The 17,545-nt window shown below is 50.1% G+C and overlaps 1 protein-coding gene across 5 annotated transcripts in view; it reads right to left on the bottom strand.

Annotated features, from left to right (window-relative positions):
- Positions 1 to 6,855, bottom strand: part of SOX6 (SRY-box transcription factor 6) — a 581,763-nt gene extending 574,908 nt beyond the window's left edge. For all 5 annotated transcript variants that reach the window (XM_042446808.1, XM_042446810.1, XM_042446807.1 and 2 more), the window contains exon 1: positions 6,424 to 6,855. The gene's annotated coding sequence lies outside the window, so the exon portion shown is untranslated. The remainder of the gene's footprint in view (positions 1 to 6,423) is intronic.
- Positions 6,856 to 17,545: the final 10,690 nt, after the last annotated feature.

Below are 17,545 nucleotides of genomic sequence, written 5' to 3'. Positions count from 1 at the left end.
ATTGATCAATAAACAAGTTTTCCTAACTAGCCTTACACTGAGTAAGTACTTCTAGTTTTAGTTTTACATTTTAAAATGTGAGAAGGCTCTCTTTCTTTAGAAAAAACATGCCAGGTTAAAACCGATAGAAGAGTTGTCTAGTCTGCAAGGAGGTGGGGGGAAATCAGTACGTACTGATTCTTGTTTCTTTAACAGAAATCCATTTTTCAAGATCCTGTTCTACTAATTGAAAGAGAATTATTTAAAACTTCACTGAATAGTTGAATACATGATGGGTATGTGTAGCAGTTTCATCATGCCAGGTAACTCATGACTTTCCAAGACAACTACTGCATCTATAAGAAAGTAGTACAGTATCTTTCATGGCAATGTCAACAATGGCCAACTTGCAAGCAAACAATCATAATTAAATAATTGCTATTATTATAACAAACATCAATATCCACTTTTATAAAAAAAAATCCCAACAGACATATTCTTGTCTAATAACCTTGACACTGAATTCATCTCCTCCACATAATCTGACATCTCAGTCCTCATGAATCTATAAAAACTGAAGTCCCATGGATCTGAATATATTTGCATGTAAGACTTCAATTGTAGTCAGGTTTAAATCTCGGAAAGCGTGCCTAGAATTGGGCTGCTCAGGTGCTTCAAATAATAGTCTTAGATTCTAAATATCGTACTGATACATATCTCTCTAGTCACATCTGTGTGTCGCATTAAAATGAAGGCATGTTCGCCTAATAAATATGAATCTACCTTCAATACAGCCAGGGGAAACCTTATTCTGTAATAACAATTCCTTTGCATACATTTATATTAAGTCTCAAGAACAGAAATCTATAAATATTGCTAAATAACAAAAAGATTTCAATATTCATTTAGAATGAAGTCCTCGCCTGCTGTTTGCTAGCAAGCTTTTATCGCAGTCAAACAAGAGGAAGAGAGACCTCCTCCAACCCTAACAGGAGAAATGTCAGAATGTAGGATCCAAAGCACTAACTGGAGAAATCTGCATTGACAAGATGCTTTTTATTGTGTTCTGGCCCTGGTCCTCAACATATTTACACAGTGGGAAGTTCCAATCATTTACTCTGAGTGAGCATTTCACAGTCACATTCTACTATTGATATTTGAAGGGACCCAAACTAACGCATTGCAGAACTGACTGTGAAGCATCGCTTTTGCACATATACATAAACAAACTACTCCCATAGACAGTATACACCCGCCATAACCACACTAGGAATTTATTACGCAGATGGTGGAAGAGTTAAGCATGGCATCACTCCTTATCTACATGTAGTTACGTTTCACATAAGACAAATTACCAAAAGTAAACACCAGACACCTTTCAATTCTGGCCCATATCCATTTTAGAACTAAAAGATGAGCTACAGAAGGTTAACAGATGCACTTTACAAAGTGATATTTCCCAGGGTGGTAAAGCCCTTGATGCAAATAAGGTGGTTCTGATTTAGAGATGTCCACAGGATATTTACAGTGCTATCATAAATGGTCTCCATCTCTTTGCCAGGTTTTCTGGTGCACGGATGCAAAAATAATTCAGCTCCCCCCCTCCTTCCTCCATTTTCATTCCAGGAAAGAATTGGTCAAAACTGACACTCATTAACCCTTCATTAAAACAGATTTGGTCAAAACGTCACAAACGTAGGATATGTGCAAGTCTGGAACAAGAAGAAAAAAATGTACACTTTGCCTCAGGTGAATAGCTCAGTTTAAATGGCTGCAATTATCTTTCAGAGAATATAATTCTGTGAACTTTGTTTTTATTATTAAAAAGAGCCCTGCTCTTGTTTTAAGGAGGAATAGTTTGTAACAGATAGAGACACCATTCCCACTGAATCAGTCTGTATCAGATAGGAAACAGTCTCTTGGATGCTTAGCTGGGCATAAGGGTGAGTTGTGGCTAAGCCACACAAGGCCTGGCTCTTGCAGAGCCCTGCTTCCCATCGCCTGAACCTGAAGCCATTCAGACTTTAAGGCTGGCCACAGCACTGGAAACATTCCTTCCATTTACTTCAACTGTCAAAGACTTTTGACAGTGTATGCACAGTTAGGAGTCCAACACGTACGCCCACATTAAACGCCGGCATGGTATTATATACACACATACGCCGCAACCTTCAGCACTCTGCATGCGCTGTGTTCAGAGCTGAGAGAGAGACAGATAGAGAGAGAAACAGGAGACTGAACTTATTTGAAGGGACATATTTCTACCACACTTTCCTCACCATTGCCTCCAAACAGTTTACAAACATGCATTAATTTTCCAACTCGTGTTATATGAGCGTACGGACAGACTCCGGATACGCTCCCAAAGTATACTTGGGTACATCACAGTTGCACATTCCTGACATTTGCACAGACCAAGTCTAGGAAAGCTTATGCTACAACTTCTTCCACACAGTTAGTCTCAAAAGTGCTACAAGAACCCTTTGCATACTGATATTCTACTCTCTCTGGATTCCTGACATGTATGTCAGGAATATATATATGTGTGCAGTAAGGTGTGTGTATGCCCACGCTTACAGTTCAATATTACAATCCCTGTGCCTGCTATGGACGCTGTGAGCAAAGTGGGTGACCTCTTTATATGCTAGATCCTGGAATAGAGAGAGAGAGAGCCCTCCTATCACACCTGAGCATCCCTCTTAAGGTCACTGGGGCATATGATAATAAGGCAAATAAGGAGAGTAAAGGAAAGGAAAGAGAAAGCAACACCCAAACTCTGCAGCTAAGCTTGCCTGGGTGAATAAGGAAAGTGGATGGATGGTGGGTCTTCAGCCCAAGAAAGGCGGTTCACACACACTCACACACACTTTTCCAGGACATGTCCTATATTTCAACTCTCTGCCCATGAGGAAGTTTAAAATGCCCTCCATCTTGAACCTGAACAAGAAGCCTGATATTTATATGAGGAGTTTTAGCTTGGGTTTTGTGAAGTCGCACTTTTTTATTTTCCTGGAAGGTCCTCCATCTTGCGGTGCTTTGGTCCTCCTTTGAGGTGAGGGCACCCTTGGTCCCCTTGTTCACCCCAAACATACCATACATACATCCACCCACCCTGAGTCCACCCTGGCAAGGAAGGTGAGCTGTGTGTGCCTCAGCTCCAGCCCTTCTTTTGGGGGCCGCCTCACCCCTCGGACCCTTCCGCAGGCCTCCCGCCGCCTTCTTCCCCCGGTATCCCTCCTCTCCCTCCGGCATTCAGTCGCCTCCCAAACCCTGGACACAGGGACTTCTTTTTTATTCTTCTTCTTGTTCTTATGTTGGACTCGCCGCTTTCTTTGGCCTCTCCGGCTTCCTAACCCTGAAACTGGGGCGCCTTTGGCTAATTCTCCTGAAATTTAGGAAGCCAAAGGCTGGCGGGAAAGGGCTGAGGAGGGCGAAGGAACTCCTCTTTCCCTCTTCCTTCTCTCTCTCTCTCTTGGGAAGAAGGGTGCCAAAGTACCCTCAGGCAACAAGGGCGGCTTCTTCGTCTTTCTTTCCTCACCTCCGCACGGGAGAAGTAATGCGGTTTGGCTCCGCTCCGCTCCGGGGCCACCACAAACTACAATTCCCAGAATTCCATAGCCTGGAGCCGTGGCCATTAAAGTGGTGCCAAACCGCATTACTTCTCCAGCCTTGAGGCGGCCAAACCAGTCCAGCAGCTCCCTCAAGACTTAAACCCATTTCTTTCCTTTCCTTTTTTTCTTCCCGCCCAAATTTCAGGGACAGGTGTCCTTGTCCCATCCTCGGGTGGCCCCTTCATTTTATCCCTTTAAAAAATAATTAAATAATAATAATAATAATAATTTATTTATTTATATCCCGCCTTAAGGAAGGCCATCTTAATTCCTGACACCACATTCTTCATCCCTTCTTCCCTCAACTCCACCCCAAAAGTGCTTTAAACACTTGGAAGGCCCTTTTTTTTGTTGTTGTTGTTGCCCTTTTTGATGTATGAAACCCAGCCACATTGTATATAATCAGGCTTTCCTTATATCCTTTGGCTTTCCATAGCCAGCTGAGGGAAGGGAGGGAGAAAGAAAGAAAGAAAGAAAGAGGGATTGTTTTCTTTCTTTCCCTTCTTTCTTTCCCTTCTTCTTCTCCCCTGGCCTATTCTTCTCCATTGGAGTCCCAAGTGGAAGTGGTTGAACAGGCTCATTCTCAATGCAGCCCTATTGAGAGGCCCAGACCCAGGCATCCCTATATATATGTATGTATGTATGTATGTATGTATGTATAATCTCCCAGTATAGCAAGGGCTACATTGTGCTGAATGGGCAGCAGTCTAATTATAAGTGTGGCATTTGGACCTCCTTTCCGAGCCAGTGCCACCTTACCTTATGAGGGAACTTCCAAGTCCAGCAACTGTTCAAAACAAAATGCCATTAGGGGATCAGCTTCACCCAACACTGGGACGAGGCAGGGGATTGTTTTACAAACAGCCTTTCTCACTTCGCCCAAGAATGTATTATAAGAAACGCCGTTCGAGGAGGAGGAGGAGGAGGCCCGGCGTTTTAAAGGGAAAAGGCTTGCGGGGGGGTTCCTCTCCTCTCTCTCTCTCTCTGCCAGGTGTCCCTCTCCTTCAGCAGCCATCCATCCAAGGAAGGGACCTAATTATTTTCTTGCAAATATGTCCCTCCCTAAAAATACACGGGAAAGGAGAGAGGAGGAGGGTCGCTTTTTATTTTTAAGCCCTGGCTTCGGAGATGCGGGCGCTTCACTCCAAATGAAGGGAGGCGGCGGCGGCGGCATCATGCAGAGAGAAACCAGAGAATCTATAGGAACCCTCAGTTTTGTATGGCGCTTTCCTTAGTTTTTGGGGCATTGAAAGGAACTGGTTTCCTTTCCTGCAAGGAGCGGGACACACTTCTAGGCAAGGAATGGATCTTCGCGTCCACACGGCAGCGATAACCCGGGTTGACACCACTTTTAACTGCGCTACGGATTTCAGGGAACCATGCAATCTTGGTTTGTCCTCTCTCTCTCTCTCTCTCTCTCTCTCTCTTTAACCTTGTTACCCCTCTTCTCCCCTTCAGCCGCCAAATCTCTCTCCCCAGTCCAAGGCTTTTCTTCAAGAGGGGAAAAACTATTGGCTGTTAAACACAAGAAAACCTTATGATACGGTTACCACTAAAGTCGGAAATAGAAGGCCCACAACAATAACAAGAAAGAAGAAGAAGAAGAAGACTCGCTGATTTCCAACCAGGTGGCCCTTAAAATCCAAAGGAAAAAGCTAGTTTTAAGCCTCCCTCCCTCCCCCCTCCCCCTTTCCTTTCTTCATTGGCACTAAACTAAGGCTCAGCCTTTGCCCGTCCCACTCAGACCAGGGACCCACGCGCCAGCAGCCACCCTCTCGCCCTTATCTGCAAGACAGCAGGCCAAGCGAGGCTTCTTTTATCGGGGAAAGTTTCCTTGTCGGCGTTTTGGGGGGAACACACCCAGAAGAAAGAGAAGGAGCAGGAGCAGGAGGAGGCTAATCTCCCGCCCGCAGGCTCCCAGGAGCCCAGACACAACAGCCCTCCGCCGGCCTTCCCTCGGCCGCCCTCCCAGCCCAGACCCGGGCAAAGAGGCCAATGTCGGGGCCTCGGATTGACCCCTCTAAGGCCCCAAAGCTCGCCTTCTCCTGGTCCTCAGCCCAGCCACCAAAAGACACCCGAGGCTGCATCCGCGCGGCTGAGTTAATCCGCTTTGACACCACTTTGCCGTGGCTCAAGGCTATGGAATTAATTCGGTGGCTTCAGAGCAACTCAAATCAGTTGCTCACAGCCAGGGGATATAGCTGTGCTGGTTATATATATACATACACACACACACATATATATAATCACGCCACACACCCAGATACACACCCGGTGTCACCCCGGTTTTACCCCTCGGCCAAGCAGAACAGGCTCTTTACTTGCTTCATCCCTTTCTCCTTCTCCTTCTCTCTGGTGAGAGTTTTCCAAACTACTCTTTCTTTTGGGAGGGAGGGAACGGCACCCCCCCCCCGACAACAAAAACACAACAGAAGACCACACACACACACACACACACACACACACACACATTACTAGCGAAGTGTCAAACCGGGTTTGGAAGCGGCGGTCTCTCCCCCCTCCAGTTCAAACAATATTAAAATATTCGACAGTATTGAAAGGTGGAAAAGAGATCTTTACATCAGGCCACCTTTCACACAGAGAGAGAGAGAGAGAGGAAGAGAGAGATACACGTGCAAGAAAGACCCTTCTCCAAAAGCAAAAAACTCTTGTGGAAAAAGACCCCGAGTAGAAAGCCCAAAACACTTCGCTAAAAGTCAGGGCAAATGTGTTACTCGAGTCAGCTGCCTTACGATTAAGGAGAAAACACCAAACAGAAAAACAACATCTCTGCCAAAAGAGAGAGAGAGAGAAATACTTCCTGGGAACTTACTTTGCGTTTGCTTTGGGCACTATCCTTTCCTTCCAGCTGGCAAAGTTTTTGTCCAGAGGTTCAGTAATTGTCTGCTTTATGGATCAGCCCGTGGCTATATGGGGTTTTGTTTTGTGAATCTATATATATCTATATAGATAGATGTAGATATAGATACGTTTAATTTAGGGCTGATGCATTCTTTTGAGGCCGGTTTGCATGCCCTCCGGCGAGAGCTGAGAGGCGGCGGCGGCAGCAGCAGCAAGCGATCCCCGGCTGGAGGCAGGGCGAGCCCTGGAAGGAGCCGGGCTCATGGTGCGCTGAGCGGAGCCCTGCTGCGTCTCGCCGGGCTCGCTGCCTCCTTCCAGCCCCTCCGCCGCCCCCCGACGGACGCGATTGAGGGGGGCAGAGCAAGCTGAAAGTTTTCGGGACAACTTTATCCCCAGCCTCTGCTCCGCGAAAGTGATAAGGCGGCGCAGGCGAAGCAAATCCTCGCTATGCTGCCCCTCAGTGGCCAAAGCCGGCATTTGGCCGCTACTACTTTCTCTCTCTCTCTCTCTCTCTCTTTCCCTTTCTCACTTTCCCTTCTTTCCTTTCTCTTTTAAAAGGTCTGATCCACAGGCTTTTTGGTATCCGCTCGGGTTTGGTTCCAGGACCACCGCTAGCAGACTCAGTGGATGTTCTCAAGTCCCAGTTAAAGGCAATGGCATAGAAAAAATAGTGTCCCTTACGTTGTTGTTGTCGTCGTTGTTGTTGTTTGTGGTTGTGTGCCTTCCAAGTCGTTTCCGACTTATGGCGGACCTGTCATGGGGTTTGCCCTTGCCTTCCTCTGAGGCTGAGAGAGTGTGACTTGCCCAAGATTTCCCTGCCCTTCAGGGTCCTAAGTACAGTATTACTCTACCTTGGCAAAATCAATGTTTGCTTTGGGAATATATGTAAATATATTTTGAAGCCATGGATGACTGTTGAGAAAGAACCCGTGGATATGGACTGAGGACTCTATAAGCGCACCAGCGGCGGCGAACTTGGGTCCAAAACACACACTGCAGAAGTAATCCAGTTTGAGACCGCTTTAACTGCCGTGGCTCAGTGCTAGGGAACCCTGGGAATTGTAGTTCAGTGGTAGCACCAGAGCTCTCTGACAGAGAAGGCTCAATGTCTCACAAAACTACAATTCACAGAACATCCCTAGCATTGAGCCAGGGCTGTTAAAGCGGTCTTAAACTGGATTGTTTCTGCAATGTGTTTCGACTTCACCCACCTGGAAAGTTAAGGGATGAATTAAAAGCGCTGGCGGGGGGGGGGGCGGACTTCTCGTTCCCCCCCCCCATCCTTTGGCTACATCCGCGCTGCAGAAATAATCCAGTTTGACACCACTTCAGCTGCCAGGACAACGGGTTAGGGAATTCTGGGAGTTGTGTAGTTGTGTGGGACACTTGTCCTTCTCTGTCAGGGAGCGGTGGTGCCACCACAAACTACAACTCCCAGCATTGAGCCGGGGTGGCTAAAGCCGTGTCACACTGAATTGTTTCTGCAGTGCGGGTGCAGTCTTGAACTCTTCTGGCGGGAGAAGAAACAGACTTCAGACACACACACACGCACACACACTTTTTCCCAGTTTAATCCTGAGCTGTGCCAGCAGTTCCCAGTCTTCGCAAGGGCTTTCGTGCTCTCTCTGTGGCTGCCGTGCTTTGCCTGCCTTTCCTCTCTCTCAGGCTCTCTCTCTCTCTCTTTCTCTCACCTAGAGAGTAGTCTCATCTCTGGAGCGCCATGTGTTCACAGAAGCAGCAGCAGCAGCAGCAGCGGGTGATATCTTAAAATACGCCGCCGAAGTGTCACTAGGCTTTAAAAATAGATACTACTTGGAGGAAAAGGAAGGGAAGGGAAAGCGGAGTTGGAGAAAGAGAGGAAAGAAGGGAGACAGAGGCAGGGGAGGGATGGGATGGGGAAAGGCTTCCTGGCCCCTCAGGGTCCTCTCCTGCTCTTTTTGGGGGGTTGGGGGAGATGGGGGGAACTCACCCCAGTTTGGCGGCGTGAGGCCTTCCTCCACCCGTCCGCCTGGTCCCGTCCCGTCCCATCCCAGTCGCCGCCTCCAGCACCGCCGCCGCCAACACCCCCCTTCCTCCTCCTCCTCCTCCTCCCCCCAAAGGCAAGCCCAGGAGGGAGAAGCAGCCAGACACCAGAATCAGTCGGGGCAAGAGAGCATCACCATCACCATCATCACCATCATCTCTTGTTAACTTCCCACATCTGGCGGCTGCTGCGCCAGCGCCCGCTTTTGGTCCACGGCCACAACTCCCTCCGGAGCAGCCCCCTTCGCAACCCGCGCTCGGCGGAGAGGAAGCGCCACAGCCGGAGGAGGGAGGGAGGGAGGGAGGGAGGGGGGAGGGGGCTACCGTATTCTCTGGTATAATAAAGCCACACGCCGCCGGAAACCCGGGAAGCAGACCCCCACCCCACCCCACCCCAGGGCTAGCCCCAGCCTCAGCCCCACGAAGGAGGCACACAGGGAGAAAGGCTTGGAAACCATAAAGCCCTAGGAAGAGAGACTGGGGATGCTTAGCCTGGAGAAGGGAAGGTTAAGAGGTGATATGATAGCCCTGTTTAAATACTTGAGGAGGGAACAAGCTTGTTTTCTGCTGCTCCAGAGAACAGGACCCAGAACAATGGATGCAAGCTACAGGAAAAGAGATTCCACCTGAACATTAGGAGGAACTACCTGACATTAAGGCCTGTTCGACAGTGGAACACACTCCCTCGGAGTGTAGTAGAGTCTCCCTCCTTGGAGGTCTTTAAGCAGAGGCTGGGTGGCCTTCTGTCGGCGATGCTTTGACTGAAGAGTTCCTGCATGGCAGAATGGGGTTGGACTGGATGAACCTTGGGGTCTCTTCCAACTCTATGAATTCCAACCCCAGCACCACCCCAGCGGAGGTATTCCCCAACCCACCCTCCCCAGCCCCCAAAGTCCTGTCTCCACCGCTGCTACCCTTTGGCTACTTCGAGGTGCAGATGAGGCAGGGGAGGGAGAGAGGGTGTTGCTTTTTGTGTTGTAAAGCTTCCAGCTTTACAAAATCAACCCACCAAGCACTAAAAAATTTGTTGCGTTCCTTTAAGTCGTTTCCGATTTATGGCGACCCTAGCCTGGGATTTTCTTGGCAAGGTCTATTCAAAGGAGGTTTGCCATGGCCTTCCTCTGAGGCTGAGAGAGTGTGACTTGCCCAAGGTCGCCCAGTGGGGTTTCATGGCCCAGCCGGGAATTGTACACCCTGGTCCCCGGAGTTGTAACCTAACAATAGATATGTACCTACACACAGAAACGTTTAAAACAGGCAGCAGGCGGGAAGAGGAGGAAGAGGCGAACGAGTGACAGAGGTTTGTGTTTCAAACCGTGTGGATGCAGGACAACTCACAGGGAGCTGACTTCAGAGCACCTGATTTCGGAGCAACACAAACCAGGTTCAGTTGTCCACAGGCCCCGGGATGTAGCTGTATGGCCATGCAGTCGGGGTTTGAGGCGGGTGTTGATACTTCTGACTCAAGGTTCCAGATAGTTGAGAGAAGTTTGTAGAAGGGTCTCCAGATAAGAGTTCCAGTCTGATCCACTTAGTAGTTGTTGTTGGGGCTTGTCTTGTCCTCCTCCCCCGGCTGCCCCTCCACTTGGTTTCCCTCTTCTCCCTCCCTCTCTCCTTCCCAAACTCTGGCTGAACTGATGTCAGTCTTGGCCCTCCAGGCGAGCGGCCCTGTCCTAAGGCGTCAAAGCATTGCCCCTCGCCAAAACGTCAAGGAAGGGGAACCAGTGGCCGAAGCCATGGATCTGGGCAAGGAGAGAGGACACACACACACACCAGAGTGACCAGAGGTCCTCCTATCCCAGGACACGTCCTCCATTTCCACCTTCTAACCAGAAGGAATTGCCAAATGCCCTCGACTTGGAGCCTAAGAGCTTCTTTTCCCAGGACCTGTCCTCCATTTTCCCCTTCTATCTAGAGGAATTCCATAAAGTCCTCCATTTGGAGCCTCACTCAAGAGCTCCTTTTCCAGCACATGTTCTCCATTTCCACCTTCTATCCAGGAAGGCAGTCAAACCGCCCTCCGCACTGAGCATCCCCACCAGCTCCTTTTCCCGGGACCTGTCCTCCATTCCCACCTTCTGTCCAGGAGGAATCTCCAAAAGGACCTCCCTTTGGAGCAGGACTCGGAAGCACGGATGCGTGTTTTGAGCTTTGATGTTGGAAGCTCCACCTTCATGTTTCTGGAAGGTCCTCCAGTTTGCGGTGGCTGGTCCTCCTTTGCGGTGGAGACCTCTGGTCACTGTGCACTCTACAAACACACCCACAAACACCCCCAGATGCTCTCCCCCGACAGCGAAGGCCAGAGGATAGAGACCCCAGGCAAGCTCCCTGCCAGAGGCAGAAAGGGAGGAACCTCTGGGAAAGAGGGAAAGTGAGCGCGAAAGAGAAGGTGAAAGTCCCCCAAAGAAGCCCTGGGCCCGCCGCCTTCTGGCCAACAACTCCTTTTCTGCTCCGTGTTGGTGGGAAACGCGGGAGAAGACAAGGGCCCTGGTGCCTCCGTGGGATCTACCCCGGAGTAAACACCTGTGGGGCATAGACTCTTTCCACCCATGGGGAAGTGAAGGAAAACCCCACAGAACTCCCAGGAGACTCCAGGCCAAATAAAGTTTGGGGTTTTATACACACACACACATAAAATGATGAAGGAGGCTGGACTGCCACATCAGCGCAGGACGGGAAATTATTTTTCCCAAACACACACCCTTCCGAGGAAATAGTAGGTTTAAGGCGGCCTTAAAGACTCGACCTGGGAGCAAGTCGCACCGTGCTCAGTCAAGTCGATGCCCTAGAGCTTCCCTCTAAACGTGTAGTTGGCAAGCAATCTGGGATTAAGCGCCCATGACCCATGGTCCAAATCGAAGACTTGTCCCGATCCCGTTCATTTCAGTGGGAGAGTTCAGCCAGGCTCTGCATTTGGGCTGGATCGGGCCTCCTTGGATCTGCCTCCCCCCATTTTCAGTATTGGCTGACTTTTGCCATTCTTGGCGGGAGTAAGGAAAGGGGTTCATGCTCCGTCGGAAGGAAGGCGCTCCTCTTTGCTTAGAAATAAAGGGGGGATCAGAGGATCGTGACCACGGAGCCTGAGGGTGGGTTTTCTTCTCAAGGAAAACCAGGGGGCTGAGAATAAGATACACACCCCCCGTTGGCTAGGAGGGCAATTCATGGTCCGACCTTCCCTTGCGCGGACACCCGCCCAGTTCACGCGGACGAATCTCAACAGGTGAATCGGCCCCTTGTCTCCTTGACACGAGTGGGGCCTGTGAGGCATCGATGGGGAGGCGCCACTCTTGGGTCCTTGGGAGCCATCCTGCGCAAAGCCTGTGCTCACTTACTTGGGAGTAAGAGCCCCAGAATAAGCCTCGACAACCGTGGCCTGCGTGACTCCTAACTCTGGGCCCCGATACAAGGCCGAAGGGAAAGTTCATCTAGGCTGGAAAGGCAATGCGGAGGCGACCAGCGCCCCTTCCAGGAAGGGCCATGCTTTCCATGGGCTTTTATTTACTTCTTTATTCCCAGGATTAATATCCCACGATGGGATTCCAGGCGGGTTTTGACTTTTTAGGGAGAGAGGGGCTTAAATGAAGAGAGCGCAAAGTGGAAGAAGAGGAAAAGGAGGTGTGGGTGTGGGGCCAAAATGAGGAATTTCTTCAGAGGGGTTTTCCTCTTGCCTTCTTCCCCTGAGGAGGCTGAGAGAGTGTGACTTTTATGTGGGTTTTATGGCCCAGTTCGGACTCGAACCCTGACCTCCAGAGTCCCTGGGGCTGCACTCAAATCGCACGTAAAAGTGGCAAAGGAAGGAGGGAACGGGCTGAAAAGTTTGTCACTCGCAGCCCGAGCGGAGGTTGAGGAGAGAGAGAAGCCAAAGAGGCCTCCTTCCGAGGAACTTGGAGCGGGGCCTTAGCCGCTGCCAGTGTTCAGGGAGATCCCTTCCCACGCCTCAGTCCTAGGCTGCATCTGCTCCGCAGTGGGGCCGCAACAAACTCCAATTCCCAGAATGCCATACCCTGGAACCAGGGCAGGTAAAGCGGGGGCAAACCGGATTATTTATGTAGTCTGGACCCTAGGCGAGTGGCCACGTTTGGTTGTTGTTGTGTGCTTTCTAGTCATTTCTGACGTATGGCAAGCCTAAGGCGGGGTTTTCCAGCACGGATTTTTGCCAAGGTTTCTTCAATGGGGTTTTGGCCTTTGCCCTCCTCTGAGGCTGAGAGAGCGTGACTTGCCAAGGGGGGTTTCCGCGGCCCAGCAGGGATGCCAGCCCTAGTCCCACATTCAAAGCACTACGCCAGGAGTGGGCACGCTTCCCCTGACCTCCAGTGGGACTTCCTTGTGAGTAAGTGTGGCTCAGCTTCGCGTGGGGGGATCTTTGGCAGAAGAGGGCCCTCTGCTCGGCTTTCGCGGGATGGAGTCGCGACTGTCTACACTGGCGAGCCAAAACACGGGTTAAGAGAACAGGAAAGGAAGCGGAGGACGCCACTTGAGTCCAGGGTGGTTGGGTGGGTAAAGGGGCAACTCATATTCAAATGACATGATGCGGCTAAGATTCCCCCCCCCAAAAAAAAAAAAAAAGATGGAAGGCACCGTAATTAAAAACCGAAGCGAAACGAAGAGGAGACTTGTAAAAGAAACTGAGGGAGGGAAGAACGAGCTTAAATCACGGAGTAGGCAGGGGGGGTAATAAAGTCTCTCGATCCTTTTTTTTTTTAATTCCATATTGGGGGGCGAAGGAAAAGGTGGATCATAAAACCCTGAAAGAGGTTTTTCAAATTGCAGGAGGGTGGGATCAGGTGACTCCAGGAAAGTGGAAAACCTGACGCCTCTCTCCCTCCCTCCCTCTCTCTCTCCCTCTTTCCCCTTTTGGTAGAACTTGTCACCTAGGCGCAAAGGGTCGCCTGTCGGAAGCGTCCCGAAGGGCAGCCGCCTCCAAACCCACAGAAACTCAAAAGAAGAAACGCAACTGGTTCTTCTAGCATTGTATTTAGGGCTGTCCCTTTGCTCCTCATTCCGCGATCTCTTTTTGGTTTGGAGATGGCTACTCCCGTCCCCAAAGGGCAAGGAAGGAGCCTCCGGGTCAGGCTTGGCGGGTTTGGGGGAAATCCCAAAAGCCAGCCAGGCAGGAGTAGGAAAGGCACATCGCAAAAGAAAGAGAGAGAAACTTTTGTAATCTTGTCCTCCTCAGGTCCGATTGCGATTCTAGGCGGGGGAAGAGGGGGAGCTCAAGTGTTGAATTTAGATACCTTTATTTAAAAGCAAAATCAAGCCCTTTGCAAACGTCGAATCACCACTCAGACAGGCTAAGAAATTCTGGCTCATTTCAGGACCGACTTCGAAAGACAGAAAGGAGTTTTGAAAATCGGGGTGTGCAGAAACCCTCTCGTTCTGGTTGAAATGATTAATTCTGATTTAGGTCTCTAGATTTAAAAAGGAACAGCTCAGAAAACAACAGGTAGCCGACAGACCCCGTGCGTAAAGAGGCTTACTTTTATGTAAAAGTATGCCTGATATTTTAAAATGCCATTATCCTACAAATCCTAATTGCAACTAGGTTTTTTCATTGCAGGCTTTTTTCTTCTTCTGAACCACAAAGTTGGCCATGCGGTTCGTGATTTTCAGTCCTAGGCATCGATCGGGTTTATTGGAGACGCTGCAATTACATTGAAACTTAAGCGAAGCCGCTGAAGAGGATTGTTTTAAAACATTTATTTTGACATTTCCAGAATGTGGGGTTTTTTTTTCAAGTTAAAGAAAATGTACGATAACTAGAAACTTCTCCCTTCCGACAACTTCTCCCTTCCGAACTGAATATGTAGCGAGATCTTATAGCACCTTTGAGACTAAGTGAAAGAAAAAAGTTGGCATCATGAGCCTTCGTAGACTCAGATGCATTTGGTGGGACTTAAGTTCTACCAAGTGAAGATCTGACTGAAGAGTGGCTAGTTGAAGAGACCTGTGTGATTCGTAAACCTGAATACTCTGACACCAACAGGTCAAGTAAAAGATTTGGTTACCTGCTATGTTTGTACAGTACTCTTGAATACCATACCAACGCAGGGAGTATCGCCTTGGACCAGGGTCTGTAAGGAAAGTTTCATACAAAAGCCATATGAGATGTTCCCTTCTGACACTCTGCCATCAGTCCAGCAGGGCACTTCCAGGGCTGTCCTTCCAGCATCAGGTGGGAAGGGCAGGTGCACACACGCTTCGACCGTGGGCACGGCTCCCAAATCCGCTTCCCGGCCGCAAAGCGGAGGAATCGGGAGCCTCTGGGCAGCGTTGAAGGCAAGAGATGGTGGGCACAGTTGGAAGGGACAGAAGTGTCGAGAGATTGGGTACCCCCTTTGAGACTAACTGAAAGAAAGAAGTTGGCAGCATGAGCTTTTCAAGACTTAAGTCTACTTCTTCAGATACATTTAGTGCATTTGGTGATGCGTTTGCAACTCTGGGGTAAAGGATGAAGAAGGGCGTTAGGGTTAAATAGGACAGTCAGTGTAACCACACATTTCTTGCCTCCTACTCAGGTTTGAATGGAGTGCTCCCTTATTAATAAACCCACCACCACAAACTACAAACTATAAACCCGGTCCTGAGTTTTACAAACCGCGCTGGAAAGGCGTCCCTGTCGAAATTCGACTTTCCCTTCTGCCTTATCTTTCAAATCGAGGTGTGAGTAATCTATTGCGCACTGCCTTAAAGAGAGGAAATAACTTTTTGGTTCCATTAACAGCGTTCCCTGTTAATTTTAGTGACTCGATTTGCGAAAACCAAGATGCTCTGGGTCGAGGCCCACGGGGACTTGAAGAGTTCCGTTAACTATCTTGGGCGTGATTTGTTCCCCCGTGGGTTTCCACAGCTGAGCGGGGATTCGAACTCGGGTCTCCCAGAGTCCTCACACCGCTACAGCACCCCTGGCTCCCGGTGATATTGTCTGGACTCATGTAATGTCAGGTAACTGCCTCCCTCTCTCTCCCTCCCACCCCCCTACACACACACACATACACACACACACCGGGCCCCAGGATGCTGAAGGAGGGGGAAAACGCGCGGCAACGAAGTCAGTCCGGAGTAGGGAAGTCGTGGCTGGGACGCCGCTGGCTGGGTTCGGGTGACGTTTGAGTTTAACGGGATGATTTGGGGAGGAGGATGGTTATCGTGTGCACTGTTTCCAGCCCCACTCCATCTTTCGGGAGATTTAATTTGGGCCCGTATTCCCGGATACAGAACGGGACAAGAGCGAGGAAGAAGCGCTTTGCAAGAAGTCCTAGATGCCGGTGCAACTCCGGCGCAGCAGGACTGAAAAGTCCGCGAAGCAAACCCACGCGTGGGAAATCTCAGTCGCTCTCCATAAACTCTACTGCCTTTCACGTCACTCCCTCCCAACAGAGTCAGATCCGTGACTCTGGACCCACCAAGCGTCCACCACAAGAGAGCCCCTGGGACATGCGTGGGCCCTGGAGCAAGGAGGGTCTCCTTTCTGAAACCGCAGTCCCGGGTTTCCCAAGGCAGGTCTCGCCTCCCGGTGCTGGTACTTCTCGCCACAGAGGGATGCGGGGGAGAATTTAGGACGCGGAGCTCTCTTAGGAGAGCTTGGAGGGTTGGACTAGGACTAGTACTCTGGAGGACCAGAGTTCAAATCCTTGCTCAGCCATGGAAGCCCATTAATTGACCTGAGGCAAGTCACACTCTCTCAGACTCAGTACGTAGAGGGATCTTGCGGCACCTTTGAGACTCACTGAGAGAAAGAAGTTGGCAGCAGGAGCTTTCCTTGACTTCAGTCTATTTCCTCCGGTGCTTTGAGCCGACAGCTCCTGCTCAGATGCTTTCGGGGAAGTAGGCTGAAGTCTCGGAAAGCTCTCGGGCTGCCAACTTCTTTCTCTCTCAAAGGGGCCACGAGATCTCTCTACAAACTGATTCTACAGACTTTAACACTATATCTTTGAATTCTCAGATTCAGAGGATGGCAGTGGCAAATTTGAACCTGAACCAGAAGAAACTTGTCAAGTCAGAAGCCACCTGAAGGCACGCAACGACAGCGAACCCCGCTTTTACCTGCGACGAAACCTGCCCTCACGTCGGATCCCACGTTTTGAAATAAGGAGCCAGTGTCACTGAACCCAGTGGCGCCCACACCGGAGTCAGCCTGCTTCGGCCCCACTCCTGTTCCCTTCAACGGGGCTTTAGTCTGCGGCCAAGTATATTCCCCACCCGACCCCGCCAGGTAAATAAGCGAAGGTACCCACCCCTCTTTTTTGTGTGTGCACAGGTTAGCAAACTTTGGGGAAATCATGATGATTCTAATTAGACCGTGCCACCAGCAGGAATTTCGCGAAGAGCCTTTCGGCCCGTAGCCAGGAGGAAGCTGGAAAGCAAACTCGTCGGGGGCTGGCAAAAGTTCCCCCAGGCAGAAGTTTCCACCCTTCAAGGCTGGCCCTTGTGTGGAAATTTCGCTCTGAGCCATGGAAGCCCATTGGGTGACTTCGAGCAAGTCACACTCTCTCAGCCTTCTCGGGGGATGGCCGTGGCAAACCCCCTCCTCTGAAGAAACTTGCCAAGGATAGGTTTGGCTTAGAAGTCGCAAACGACGGCTTGAAGGCACACAACACCAACACCAACAACCACAAACTTGGTTCCTCGAAGTCCTTTTGCCCTGGGGGTTGTGGGGTTAGTGAGGGGACGGACACAAGCACCCAATAACGCCCCTCCCGCCTCCTACAACACCCTACTCACTCCTTACAACACCCAGCCCTGACTTCCCCTCAACTTGAGGTGGCGGGGAGTCCCGACGGCGCCGCAGCTCCAACCAAAGAGCCCTCCACTTTGGGGATGCTGCGGGGGACCCCCTTCTTTCCTACCCAGTTGACCCAAAACCTGGGGCCTTCCTCCTTCCCTCCTCCTCCTCCCGCAACACAAGAAAAGTTTTTCTTCTTCCTTCAAGAGAGAAGAAAAGTTTGCACGAGAAAACCCTTTTCCCGCCCACACATCCCCAATTCCTGAGGAAGACGTTCAAAAGGTAAAAGGCGGTAAAAGAAAAGATACGAGAGGAAAAAGGCTGTAGTCCACACTGGAGAAATGACTCT

This window comes from Sceloporus undulatus, chromosome 1, assembly GCF_019175285.1.
Source record: "Sceloporus undulatus isolate JIND9_A2432 ecotype Alabama chromosome 1, SceUnd_v1.1, whole genome shotgun sequence".
In the NCBI taxonomy this organism is placed as follows: Eukaryota; Metazoa; Chordata; class Lepidosauria; order Squamata; family Phrynosomatidae; genus Sceloporus; species Sceloporus undulatus.
The sequence above is the reverse complement of the archived record's forward strand: the minus strand, read 5'-3'. Positions and strand labels throughout refer to the sequence as shown.